This window comes from Arachis ipaensis, chromosome B09 (assembly GCF_000816755.2).
Source record: "Arachis ipaensis cultivar K30076 chromosome B09, Araip1.1, whole genome shotgun sequence".
Lineage (NCBI taxonomy): Eukaryota > Viridiplantae > Streptophyta > Magnoliopsida > Fabales > Fabaceae > Arachis > Arachis ipaensis.
In genome coordinates this window covers 115,261,013-115,273,247 of record NC_029793.2, presented here as the reverse complement: position 1 = coordinate 115,273,247, position 12,235 = coordinate 115,261,013, and the positions used below count along the sequence as shown (strand labels likewise).

Here is a 12,235-nt window from a genome sequence, read left to right as displayed (position 1 = left end):
TATATATATATATATATAGTTAAGTCTCAAAGTGATCCCTGAAGTTACACTCGAACTTTATAGTAGACCCTGAACTTAAAAGTTACCCATATTCATTTCTAAAGTTGCACTCCAGGACTCAGACTCGTCCTTCCGGCACATTTCCGTCTATTTGGCGTTATCGAAAAGCTGAGTTGGCCTCCTTCATAACACGTTGGCAAAGAAACGGCTAGCTGACGTAGCAAAGTAAACTATTCTGATTCAATTTGGTCTCTCTATTCAAGTTAAAAATCCTAATCCCCAATTTTAAAGGACCATCTCCACAGTGCTCACACTCTTCTCTTCTCTTCAGTTTTCTTCTCTTGTATTCTCCAACTTCAAAACCAGACGGTTATGGCCAACACAAACAATGCAGTTGGGAGTTCGAACAACCCACAATAGATACCCCATGCTTAATAACTACCTCTCGAAATAACCAAGCAACACGCATCTGTTTCTTGACTAATCGCTCAGCATAATCTCTTTCAATTATATTTAACTTAAGAAATTAAATACTCAACAATAAAAATTTAATATTTTTTACTATTCATACTAACTGAATAATATATATAAAAAGAATGAAATACATGCTAATATATATATATTTCTATATCAAAGAAACTATTACTATCGTTTTTTTTCCATTGTTACATCAAATTTATGCACGAAGAAAAAAAATTAATTTTATTAAAAAATTTTACCAAATAAAGTTTTAAAGTCATAGTATTTTTTGTTACACAGAATAAATTAAATTTATATTATTCAAATTGATAAAACAAAATTTCTAACAAATTAATATAGTTTTATTAATTTTATTAATTAATAATAATTTTTAAACCTAAAATTTGTTATCACGGCAACAAAACATTGAACTAATGTAAAAGGCTAGTCCCCAAGTCCAATCCAAAAATTTCAATAACTGGCCTAATACAAAAAATTTATTAAATATTAATTAGAACTATTAACTAATTTAAATGAGACACAAGCTTTTATTTTTTTTATTCGATTTACAATGAGACACAAACTTTAAAATTTTCTACTGATATCAGTGTTTTCTGACCTTTTTTCTGCAACAATTCATATGGTGGGTCTATCAATAATAATTTGTTTATCAATGCGAATCCTATTATTATAGACAAAATTCAATTTTATTTTAACACTTCAAATTTGTATATGCAAAAATTTTTGGCCATCTACATAGTAGCATTGGCCTTTTTTATGTTCAATTTATTATCATGATAAGTCCCATAAAATTTTGAAGCTAACACCATCTTTTATTCAAAAAAATGAACTCAAGAATTATTATTATATGCAAAGCTAACTCTAATTAATAAATTACACTCTTGCTTACATTTCATATCACTCTGCAAATGCCATAGCACCTGCAGGACAAGAGGAAACCAACATTTCACGTGTTTTCTTCTCTTTCTTCCAACACATTTCAACAGGTGAGAAAAAAATCACTTTTCTAACCGTAGCATTGCCCGTATCCTAAAACTCATTTTTATTCTTTTCCTCACAATAAAAAACTACTAAAACTTTCACTTTTTTTTTCTTCTCTCACAACTTCGACAACACTCTTTTCATTGACTACCTCTACCATCGTATTAAGATCGACTATTTCTCCTCCCTCTGATTGTTATGATTATGGATGGTCTTTTTATTATAGTTTAGATATTTTTTGTCAAATTTTAGATGTCTACAAGCGAAAAGCTAAAAAAGCGTTGCGATAGCTTTTCGCCACGTTTTTGAGCTACTGCCACGCTTTAAAAAGGTCACGTCTGGTAGCGTAGCGGTTGCTCTAGCGCCATGCTTTTGGTGACCTATTGCCACGCTTTATTTTTTGCCATGCTTTTATAGATTGTCACGCTTAAAAAGCATGGTTGTATGTGGAAGATACAGCCACGCTTTTAAAGCATGGCGATAGCGAGAGACGACCACGCTTTTAAAGCGTGGCGATATTGAGAGATACGGCCACGCTTTTAAAGCGTGGAGATAGCGTGATATATGGCCACGCTTTTAAAGCGTGGAGATAGCGTGATATACGGCCACGCTTTAAAAGCGTGGCGATAGCCTTGTCAAATTAAAAAAAAAATTCTTTTTCTGACTTTACCTTTATCACTGCACAATATAAATATTCAATCCTTTTTAGTATGCAATTTTTATTACATGGCAAATCAAACAGTAATTAGTGACATTTTTTTCTATAATTGTTTTATACATTAATACTCAATACAAAATAAATCCTGAGTTTAAAACTCTAATTTCTCAACAAGCTTCTCAACCTGAGCATAAAAGCATAGAAATAATCAAATGGCCAATGCATCATCTCCATAAATTAGTCCCACCGATAAAGAAAACATTAGGCACTCTTTTTATATGAATAAAAGAACTGAAGGAATTCAAGAGTTTAAAAATACAAGTCACGTTATATATAATGAATTCTATGCTTGTCCTCTACCAACTAACAACAAAAATGAAATTCTTTAAATAGTACAAAATATCGTCACCCCGAGTAATTTCCATAACCCTCATGCATGATTTTCTTTGACGTCTCCATTTTCGCCACCTTCGGTAGCCGCAGTAGCAAAAAACAAAAGGGGTCAATGATAAACCCATATTTTTTATGATATATTTTGTGCCTAATTTAAGTGATTTATTCAACCCTTCACTCACTTATTCATGTTAATTACATGGTTTTACTTTCCCTTCCTTATTATGTGATGTATGTGAAAAACATGTTTCCTATGCTTTAAAAGTAATTATTTTAATTACCCTTTATTTCCATTCGATGCCGTGATTCGTGAGTTGAGTAGTTTCAGATCTTCTAAGGCAGGAATGACTTAAAGGATGGAAAGGAAACATACAAAAATAGAAGGAAAGCATAAAACGGAGTTTTTGAAGAAACTGGCAGCGACGCGATCGCATGGACGACGCGGCCACATGCCAGTGCGAAATGGCAGTGACGCGACCGCGTGATTGACACGGACGCATGACTAAAGCGACCGCGTGATAAGGAAAACTCCAGATGACGCGACCGCGTGACCCACGCGGACGCGTGACAGAGGCCACGCACTAGAAATTACAGAAAACGCTCCCAGCGATTTCTGAAGCCCTTTTCGGCCCAAATCCAAGTCCAGAAGGCACAAATCAGAGGTTATGAAGTGGGGGAATGCATCCATTCAAGGGAGAGTCTCCAATTAGTTACTTTTCATGAATTAGATGTAGTTTTTAGGGAGAGGTTCTCTCCTCTCTCTTTTAGGATTTAGAATTAGGATTTCTTTTGCTTTCAGGATTATCTCTTTTTATCAGGTTCAATATTCCTTTTAACTTATTTTCTCAATTTAATTTATGAATTCTTGTATGTTACAGATTATTCTTTGAATTAATATTATTTGAGGTATTTCAGTTTATGATTGCTTTCTTTTATTTATATTATTGTTGCTTCCAATCTGAAGATATTTTTATTCAAGTAGATTTACTTTTTCCCTTTTGGTCTTGGTTAAGAAATCAGTAACTCAGGAGTTATCAAACTCAACATGATTGATAATTGTTATCTTTGCTAATTGAATTGAACTTCAATAATCCACTTTCCTGCAGTTCCTTGAGAAGACGACCCGAAGTTTAAATACTTCGGTTATCAATTTTTAAGGGGTTTGTTACTTGTGACAACTAAAACGTTTGTACGAAAGGATTTCTGTTGGTTTAGAAACTATATCTACAACGCGACTATTTTTATAAAATTCTTTACTAGCAAAAATCCCAACGTCAAAATGGCGTCGTTGCCGGGGAACTGCAATTGTGTGCCTTATTATTGGTTATTGTAAATATTTTTCTTTTACTTGTTTATTTGTCTTTATTTTCTCCTTTTATTTCCATTAGCTACTATGAATTCTCATCTCTCTCGCTTTGAGTTTGGTTCTAATATTGTTGAAAGGAGTGAAAGTTATAACAGGAACATGCATCAAGGTCAGAGAAATCAAAGATGGATGGAGCCAAGAAGATTTGATCAACCCTTTAGGCAACAACACCCTCCAAGATATCATGGACAAAGACCATTCTACAATGCATACCAAGCCAATAGACATGGTGGACAACCTTGTAGTTACCAACAAGCCCCACTCTATGCTTATAGGCCATCCTCTTAACATAACTTCAAACCACCACACTCACAAGCTCCTTTTCACCATTCACCACCATATGATCCTCATTTACCCCAATTCCAATCCAATCACTCCCAAACACCACCACTGCCCCATGTACCACGTCCAAATCCATCACCCCGAGAATCAGAGGTTCACCTCAAGGAAACAGTAGATCAACTTCAAACAACCCTTCATCAACTAGAGCAAGCAGTAAGTCAATTATCTTCTAAATGTTCAAACATTCAAGGACCTCCCACAGCTCCATGTGGACAATCTAATGAAGAGCGTAGTATGAAGGAGATACTAGAAATTCCAGTGGAAAGAACAGGGCATGACTTTGTACTGGAACAAGTAGAGGAAGCTGTCATTGTAAAAGAAGAAGAGTTGGTTGAAGACTTAGGAGAAGCTGAACTTCCATGGGAATCCAGAATTGTGGAAAATTCTGTCAAGGACGTTACAATTGATGCTAAGGAGGATAGTGCACAACTCCCAAAGCAAGTCTTTTATGAAGAACTAGACGGAATAATCCAAGAAGCAAGTTTCCTTGATAATGATAATCTCAAGTCAAGTTCTCCGAGTCATGAACTTGCATCCGCAAGTGAATTCTCTGAGATCGAAGAATCTTTCCCAAGTGAATACGAAGATGATGCGGAGGTAGATTTCTCTCAACCTCCCGTTTATGACTTTAGTGACGAGGAAGACATAGAAGGCTTTGATCAGGACATGGATGCATTTGAAGAAGTTTGCAAGGAAGTGAAGAAATTCACCGAAGAGCACAAGGGAGTAGAACTTACAGAACCATTAGAAACACCTATCCCAAGGCCATTACCACCCAATACAAGCTTCAAGTGGGTACAATCCTTAACCCTTAGCTTTATTTTTCCACTTGAATATGGGTTGCTTGAAACAGATGGCTAGCTTAGAGCTCTCTGCGGCTTTAAGAGTAAGAGGAAAATGGCTCGTACTCAGAGCTGGTGTACAAGGTTCAATAAGGTTCCACGCTTCAACTCGAAGTGCACGGATTGACATCATGATCAATCGAATGGATCTCGAAAAATGTTTGGTCATCTTGGTGAGAATCTAATTTTTAAACCGCCTAATTGGAAAAATCTAGATCAAGACAAAGGCGGATTTAAAAGCAAAGTTTGGGATCCTGGAATCTATTCTGACATTCGTTACCCCGGGAGTCTGAGAATCTGTTTGAAGTTGCTCAGAAGCTTTACATGCCTAGTTTGGGACCCCGGAGGCTATTGACATTCCAAGCATTGGTGGAGATTTCTGGATGAATTTAAACATAAGCCGCCATAACAGGAAGCTCATCCAATGTCCAACTTAAGGACTTTAACTAAAAGTGCTAGGTGGGAGACAACCCACCATGGTATGGTCGTTTCTTTTTCAGTTTTATTTCGTGTTATTTATTTTTATTTCCTTTTCAATTGAACCTGAATATTATTCACTCGCATTGCATACTGCATAATTGCATACCTACATAAAAAAAAAAAAAGAGAAAGGGCGCGCGACGCGACCGCATCACTCATGCGATCGCGTCAGTTGCGAAAAACACTTCCCACGCGTCCGCGTCATTCACGCAGCCGCGTGACCTGGAAATTGGCATAAGGATCCAACGCCCAGAAAGTTGGGCTAGAATCGTGCGGCCGTTGTGCGTTTCACACAAAACGACCCACGCGGTCGCGTCCTTGACGCGATCGCGTCACTTGCACAACACCAATCCCACGCGACAGCGTGAGCGACGCGATCGCGTCGCATGGATTGCACAACACCCCAAAGGAGACAGAGAGTTGCACTGAAACGACGCTGGAATTGTGCGTTTAGCACAAATTCCAGTGACACGGTCACATGCCTCACGCGACCGCGTCATTCATTCTTTCACCAATTCCATGCGATCGCATCACTCACGCGATCGCGTCAACCCCTATTCCACCCTAGCCACGCGACCGCGTGTCCCACGCGATCGCGTGGATTCAAATTTATTAACCCCCTGTGACGCGAACCCTACCCCATCGCGCCCCCCCAACCCCTTTCTTCTTCCTCTTCTCTGCAACCCTTGCTGCTCCTCCACCACCCGCGCCACCCTACGCCACTGCACCACCGTCAACCACCCAGACACCACTGCAACGCCACCTCCTTCTCTTTTCTCTCTCTTTCTTCTTCTTCTCTCCTCTTCTCTGGGCTCTTACTGTCCTCAGAGGGATCGTGAATAGCAGTTTGTTCATTTTTTGGCTTCCTGCTGCCTTGAAGTGAGGTATTTAATATTTTTCCACTTCTTAATTGAACTGCTTGGCATTCTTCTGTTATTTGTTTTGATAACTGCTGTTCTGTTTGCCTCAACTGTACTTCCATGTTTATATTAGCCCTTCTTGTATCTTGTAATATTTCCTTGAATTCGGCCAGCTGTTTTGTTAGAAAATCTAATTACTGATTAAATTCAGTAAGTTGTTCTGCAGGACTGAGTTTAGCAGTTACTATTTTAGCCTCTTCTTTCATGGAAGATTCACTGCTTAGGTACAGATGCTGATTTCTGGCAACTGTATCAATGAGCTCTTGAGCCTCTTCAATTGTCTTTCTCATGTGTATAGATCCACCAGCTGAGTGATCTAGAGAAATTTGAGCTTTCTCTGTAAGCCCATAATAGAAGATGTCTAACTGCACCCATTTTGAAAACATTTCAGAGGGGCATTTTCTTAGCACTGCATGCTTTGATGGGAGGTATATAGATGCTACTCCCATACGCAGCAGTAGTGGGGTTAGCATATGACCCCAGAGTCCTTCTGGACTGTTCATTTCCACTTAGGTCCATGATGGAGAAAGGGAGATGATGCGAATTGCAAATAATTTTTTTTGAAAACCGAAATTAAAATAAAATAATTGAAAAATTGACTATAATTTCGAAAATATAAATAAAAGAAAATTGAAAACTAAATTAATTAATTAAAAAGATTTGAAAAAGATGTGGGTGAAGATTTTCGAAAGAAAAAAAATGAAGAGAGAGAAATTGGTTAGGAAGTTTTGAAAAAGATATGTCTTAAAATTAAAGATACTTGTAAGAAAATAAAATAAAATAAAATAAAAGATATGAAAAAGATTTGATTTTAAGATTTGAGATTAGAAAAGATAAGATAAGCTAGGTAAGAGAAGATAAGGAATTTAAATTAAAAAGTTTTGAAATTTGAATTTTGAAATTTGAAATTTGAAATAACATAAGATGAGCTTTTGAAAAAGATATGATTTTTTTTTGAAAATGATTTGAATTTTGAAATTTTAAAACTAATATAAGATAAAATAAAAAATTTTAAAATAAAATCTGAATTTTTAAAAGGAAAATTCAAAAAATCAATTAAAATAAAGGAAAAAGATATTTTTGAATTCAATGAAGAAAGAGAAAAACAATAAAAAGACACAAAACTTAAAATTTTTAGATCTAATGCTCCTTATTTTCGAAAATTTGGAGGAAAAACACCAAAGAACACCAAACTTAAAAATTTTAAGATCAAAACACAAGAAAGACTCAAGAACACCTTGAAGATTCACAAGAACACGAAGAACAAAAAGTCAAAGACTCAAAAGACTCAAGAACATAAAAAAAAGAACACCAAACTTAAAATTTTTAGAAAACCAAAAACTAATTTTCGAAAATTAAATAAGAACTAACAAGAAAACACCAAACTAAAACCTGACACAAGATTTAATCAAAGAAAAATTATTTTTGAAAAAAAATTTTTAAAAAGGATATAGCCAATTACCAAGAACATAAGCACAACGCTCTAGCCAATTGAGCTATAAATTTAAAGTGTTTTAACAAGGTATAAATTTTTTTTTTGAAAACTGATATTTTGAAAAAGCACAAGAAAAACAAGAAAAGACAGAGAACAAGAAAAACTAAAGATCAAACAAGGAAAATAGACAAGAACAGCTGAAGATTAAGAAAGAAAAATGAACACAAATTCGAAAATTTAAAAGAAAATAAAAACATGCAATTGACACCAAACTTAAAATATGAAACTAAACTCAAACATAAGACTAAATCATGAAGTTATTGGTTTTTAAAAATTTTTGAAAATAATTAAGAAAAAGGAAATAAGGATTCTAAAATTTTAACAAGAATAATAATAAAAGACTCTGACCCAAAAGACAAAATTTTCCTAATCTAAGCAACAAGATGAACCGTCAGTTGTTCAAACTCGAACAATCCCCAGCAACAGCGCCAAAAACTTGGTGCACGAATTGTGAATCACACTTTTCACAACTTGTACCACTAACCAGCAAGTGCACTGGGTCGTCCAAGTAATACCTTACGTGAGTAAGGGTCGAATCCCACAGAGATTGTTGGTTTGAAGCAATCTATTGTTATCTTGTAAATCTTAGTCAGGAGGTCAATTATATTTATCAGTTTGAATTGCGAAAAGTAAAAGAGCATGGGTTAAATACTTGTTCTGCAGTAATGGAGAATATGTTGGAGTTTTGGAGATGCTTTGTCTTCTGAATCTCTGCTTTCTCCCTGTCTTCTTCTTCACGCACGCAAGGTTCCTCCTATGGCAAGCTGTGTGTTGGTGGATCACCGTTGTCAATGGCTACCATCCGTCCTCTCAGTGAAAAAGCTCCAGGTGCGCTGTCACCGCACGGCTAATCATCTGTTGGTTCCCACTCATGCTGGAATAGGATCCATTGATCCTTTTGTGTCTGTCACTACGCCTTTCCCTTGTGAGTTTGAAGCTCGTCACAGTCATTCGATTCCTGAATCCTACTCGGAATACCACAGACAAGGTTTAGACTTTCCGGATTGTCATGAATTCTGCCAATGGATTCTAGCTTATACCACGAAGATTCTGATTAAGAAATCCAAGAGATGTTCATTCAATCTGATGTAGAACGGAGGTGGTTGTCAGGTACACGTTCATGGATTGAGGAAGGTGATGAGTGTCACGGATCATCACCTTCTTCATAGTGAAGCACGAATGAACATCTTAGATAGGAACACGCGTGTTTGAATGGAAAACAGAAATAATTGCATTAATTCATCGAGACGCTGCAGAGCTCCTCACCCCCAACAATGGAGTTTAGAGACTCATGCCGTCAAAAAGTATACAATTCAGATCTAAAATATCATGAGGTGCAAAATAAATCTCTAAAAGTTGTTTAAATACTAAACTAGTAACCTAGGTTTACAGAAAATGAATAAAATAAGATAATTGGTGCAGAAATCCACTTCTGGGGCCCACTTGGTGTGTGCTGGGGCTGAGACTTAAGCTTCTCACGTGCCTAGGCTGTTTCTGGAGTTGAACGCCAGGTTGTAACCTGTTTCTGGCGTTCAACTCCAATTTGTAACCTGTTTCTGGCGTTTGACGCCAGACTGCAACATGGAACTGGCGTTGAACACCAGTTTATGTCATCTATTCTTGAGCAAAGTATGGACTATTATATATTGCTGAAAAGCCCTGGATGTCTAATTTCCAACGCAATTGAGAGCGCGCCATTTGGACTTCTGTAGCTCCAGAAAATCCATTTTGAGTGCAGGGAGGTTAGAATTCAACAGCATCTGCAGTCCTTTTTCAGCCTGAATCAGATTTTTGCTCAGCTCCCTCAATTTCAGTCAGAAAATACCTGAAATTATAGAAAAATACACAAACTCATAGTAAATTCCAGAAATGTGATTTTTATTTAAAAACTAATAAAAATATAATAAAAACTAACTAAATCATACTAAAAACATACTAAAAACAATGCCAAAAAGCGTATAAATTATCCGCTCATCACAACACCAAACTTAAATTGTTGCTTGTCCCCAAGCAACTAAAAACAAATTAGGATAAAAAGAAGAGAATATACAATGAATTCCAAAAACATCTATGAAGATCAATCTTAATTAGATGAGCGGGGCTATTAGCTTTTTACTTCTGAATAGTTTTGGCATCTCACTTTATCCTTTGAAGTTCAGAATGATTGGCATCTATAGGAACTCAGAATTCAGATAGTGTTATTGATTCTCCTAGTTCAGTATATTGATTCTTGAACACAGCTACTTTATGAGTCTTGGCCGTGGCCCTAAGCACTCTGTTTTCCAGTATTACCACCGGATGCATACATGCCACAGACACATAACTAGGTGAACCTTTTCAGATTGTGACTCAGCTTTGCTAAAGTCCCCAATTAGAGGTGTCCAGGGTTCTTAAGCACACTCTATTTTTGCTTTGGACCTCGACTTTAACCGCTCAGTCTCAAGTTTTCACTTGACACCTTCACGCCACAAGCACATGGTTAGGGACAGCTTGGTTTAGCTGCTTAGGCCAGGATTTTATTCCTTTAGGCCCTCCTATCCACTGATGCTCAAAACCTTGGATCCTTTTTATTACCCTTGCCTTTTGGTTTTAAGGGCTATTGGCTTTTTGCTCTTGCCTTTTAGTTTAAAGAGCTTTTGGCTTTTTCTGCTTGCTTTTTCTTTTTTTTGCTCTCTTTTTTTTTCGCATTTTTTTCTTTTTTTCTGCAAGCTTTGTTCTTCACTGCTTTTTCTTGCTTCAAGAATCATTTTTATGATTTTTCAGATTATCAAATAACATTTCTCCTTTTTCATCATTCTTTCAAGAGCCAATAATTTTAACATTCATAAACAACAAATTCAAAAGACATATGCACTGTTCAAGCATTCATTCAGAAAACAGAAAGTATTGCCACCACATCAAAATAATTAAACTATTTAAAATTCAAAATTCATGTACTTCTTTTTCTTTTTCAGAAAACATTTTTCATTTAAGAAAGGTGATGGATTCATAGGACATTCATATCTTTAAGACATAGACACTTAGATACTAGAGATCATATAGTAAAGACACAATTATAAATAAAACATAAAGCATAATAAACGAAAAATAGGAAAATAAGAACAAGGAGATTAAGGAATGGGTCCACCTTAGTGAGGGTGGCGTCTTCCTCTTCTTGAAGAACCAATGGTGCTCTTGAGCTCCTCTATGTCTATTCCTTGTCTTTGTTGCTCCTAATAGTTTTGTGGAGGGAAGTGCATCCCTTGAGGCATTAGTGGTTATGGAAAAACAAAAAAAGAAATGCTTTTTCCACACCAAACTTAGAAGGTTTGCTCGTCCCCGAGCAAAAGAAGAGAGAAAGTAGTAGAAGAAGAAGAAAATGGAGGATATGGGGGAAGAAAATGTATTCGGCCAAGTGGAAGAAGAGAGGGTTTTGTTGTGTGAAAATGAAGAAGGAAAGGTAGGGATTCTGTGGGGTCCACAGATTCTGAGGGGATCCTGTAGGGTCTACAGATCAAGTGGGGTCAAGGACTTAACATCCCTGCTCCAATTAGGCGTGTAAAATGCCCTTGCTATGCAATCCTGGCGTTTAACGCCAGACTGCTGCCTGTTTCTGGCGTTAAATGCCCAAATGTAGCTTGTTTCTGGCGTTTAACGCCAGGTAGATACTTGTTTCTGGCGTTAAACGCCAGCTTGGTGCCTGTTTCTGGCGTTAAATGCCAGACAGATGCTTGTCTCTGGCGTTTGAACGCCAGAATACTCCTCCTCCAGGGTGTGCTGTTTTTGTTGCTATTTTTCATTCTATTTTTGATTTTTCAGTAGTTTTTGTGACTTCACATGATCATCAACCTTAAGAAGACATAAAATAGCAATAGAAAATAAATAGATATAATTGAATAACATTGGGTTGACTCCCAACAAGCGCTTCTTTATTGTCTTTAGCTGGACCTTGCTGAGCTTTTAATCTAGCCTCAGCCTTGAGCACTCTTGCTCAACATTGCCTTCAAGATAGTGCTTGATTCTCTGTCCACTCTGTCCAAACTTCTTATTAGAATCAATGTCTTGAAGCTCCACATAGCCATATGGTGACACACTTGTAATCACATATGGTCCCCTCCACCGGAATTTCAGTTTCCCGGGGAATAGCCTGAGCCTAGAGTTAAACAGCAGAACCTTCTGTCCTGGTTCAAAGACTCTAGATGATAGCTTTCTGTCATGCCACCTTTTTGCTTTCCCTTTGTAAAGCTTGGCATTTTCGAAAACAGTGAGTCTGAATTCCTCTAGCTCATTCAGCTGGAG

The 12,235-nt window shown here is 36.8% G+C and overlaps 1 long non-coding RNA gene across 1 annotated transcript in view; it reads right to left on the bottom strand.

The window, feature by feature from the left end:
- Window positions 2,145–12,235, bottom strand: part of LOC110266487 — a 23,752-nt gene continuing 13,661 nt past the window's right edge. The window contains exon 2 of the long non-coding RNA XR_002353892.1: window positions 2,145–2,587. This is a non-coding gene — a long non-coding RNA (uncharacterized LOC110266487). The remainder of the gene's footprint in view (window positions 2,588–12,235) is intronic.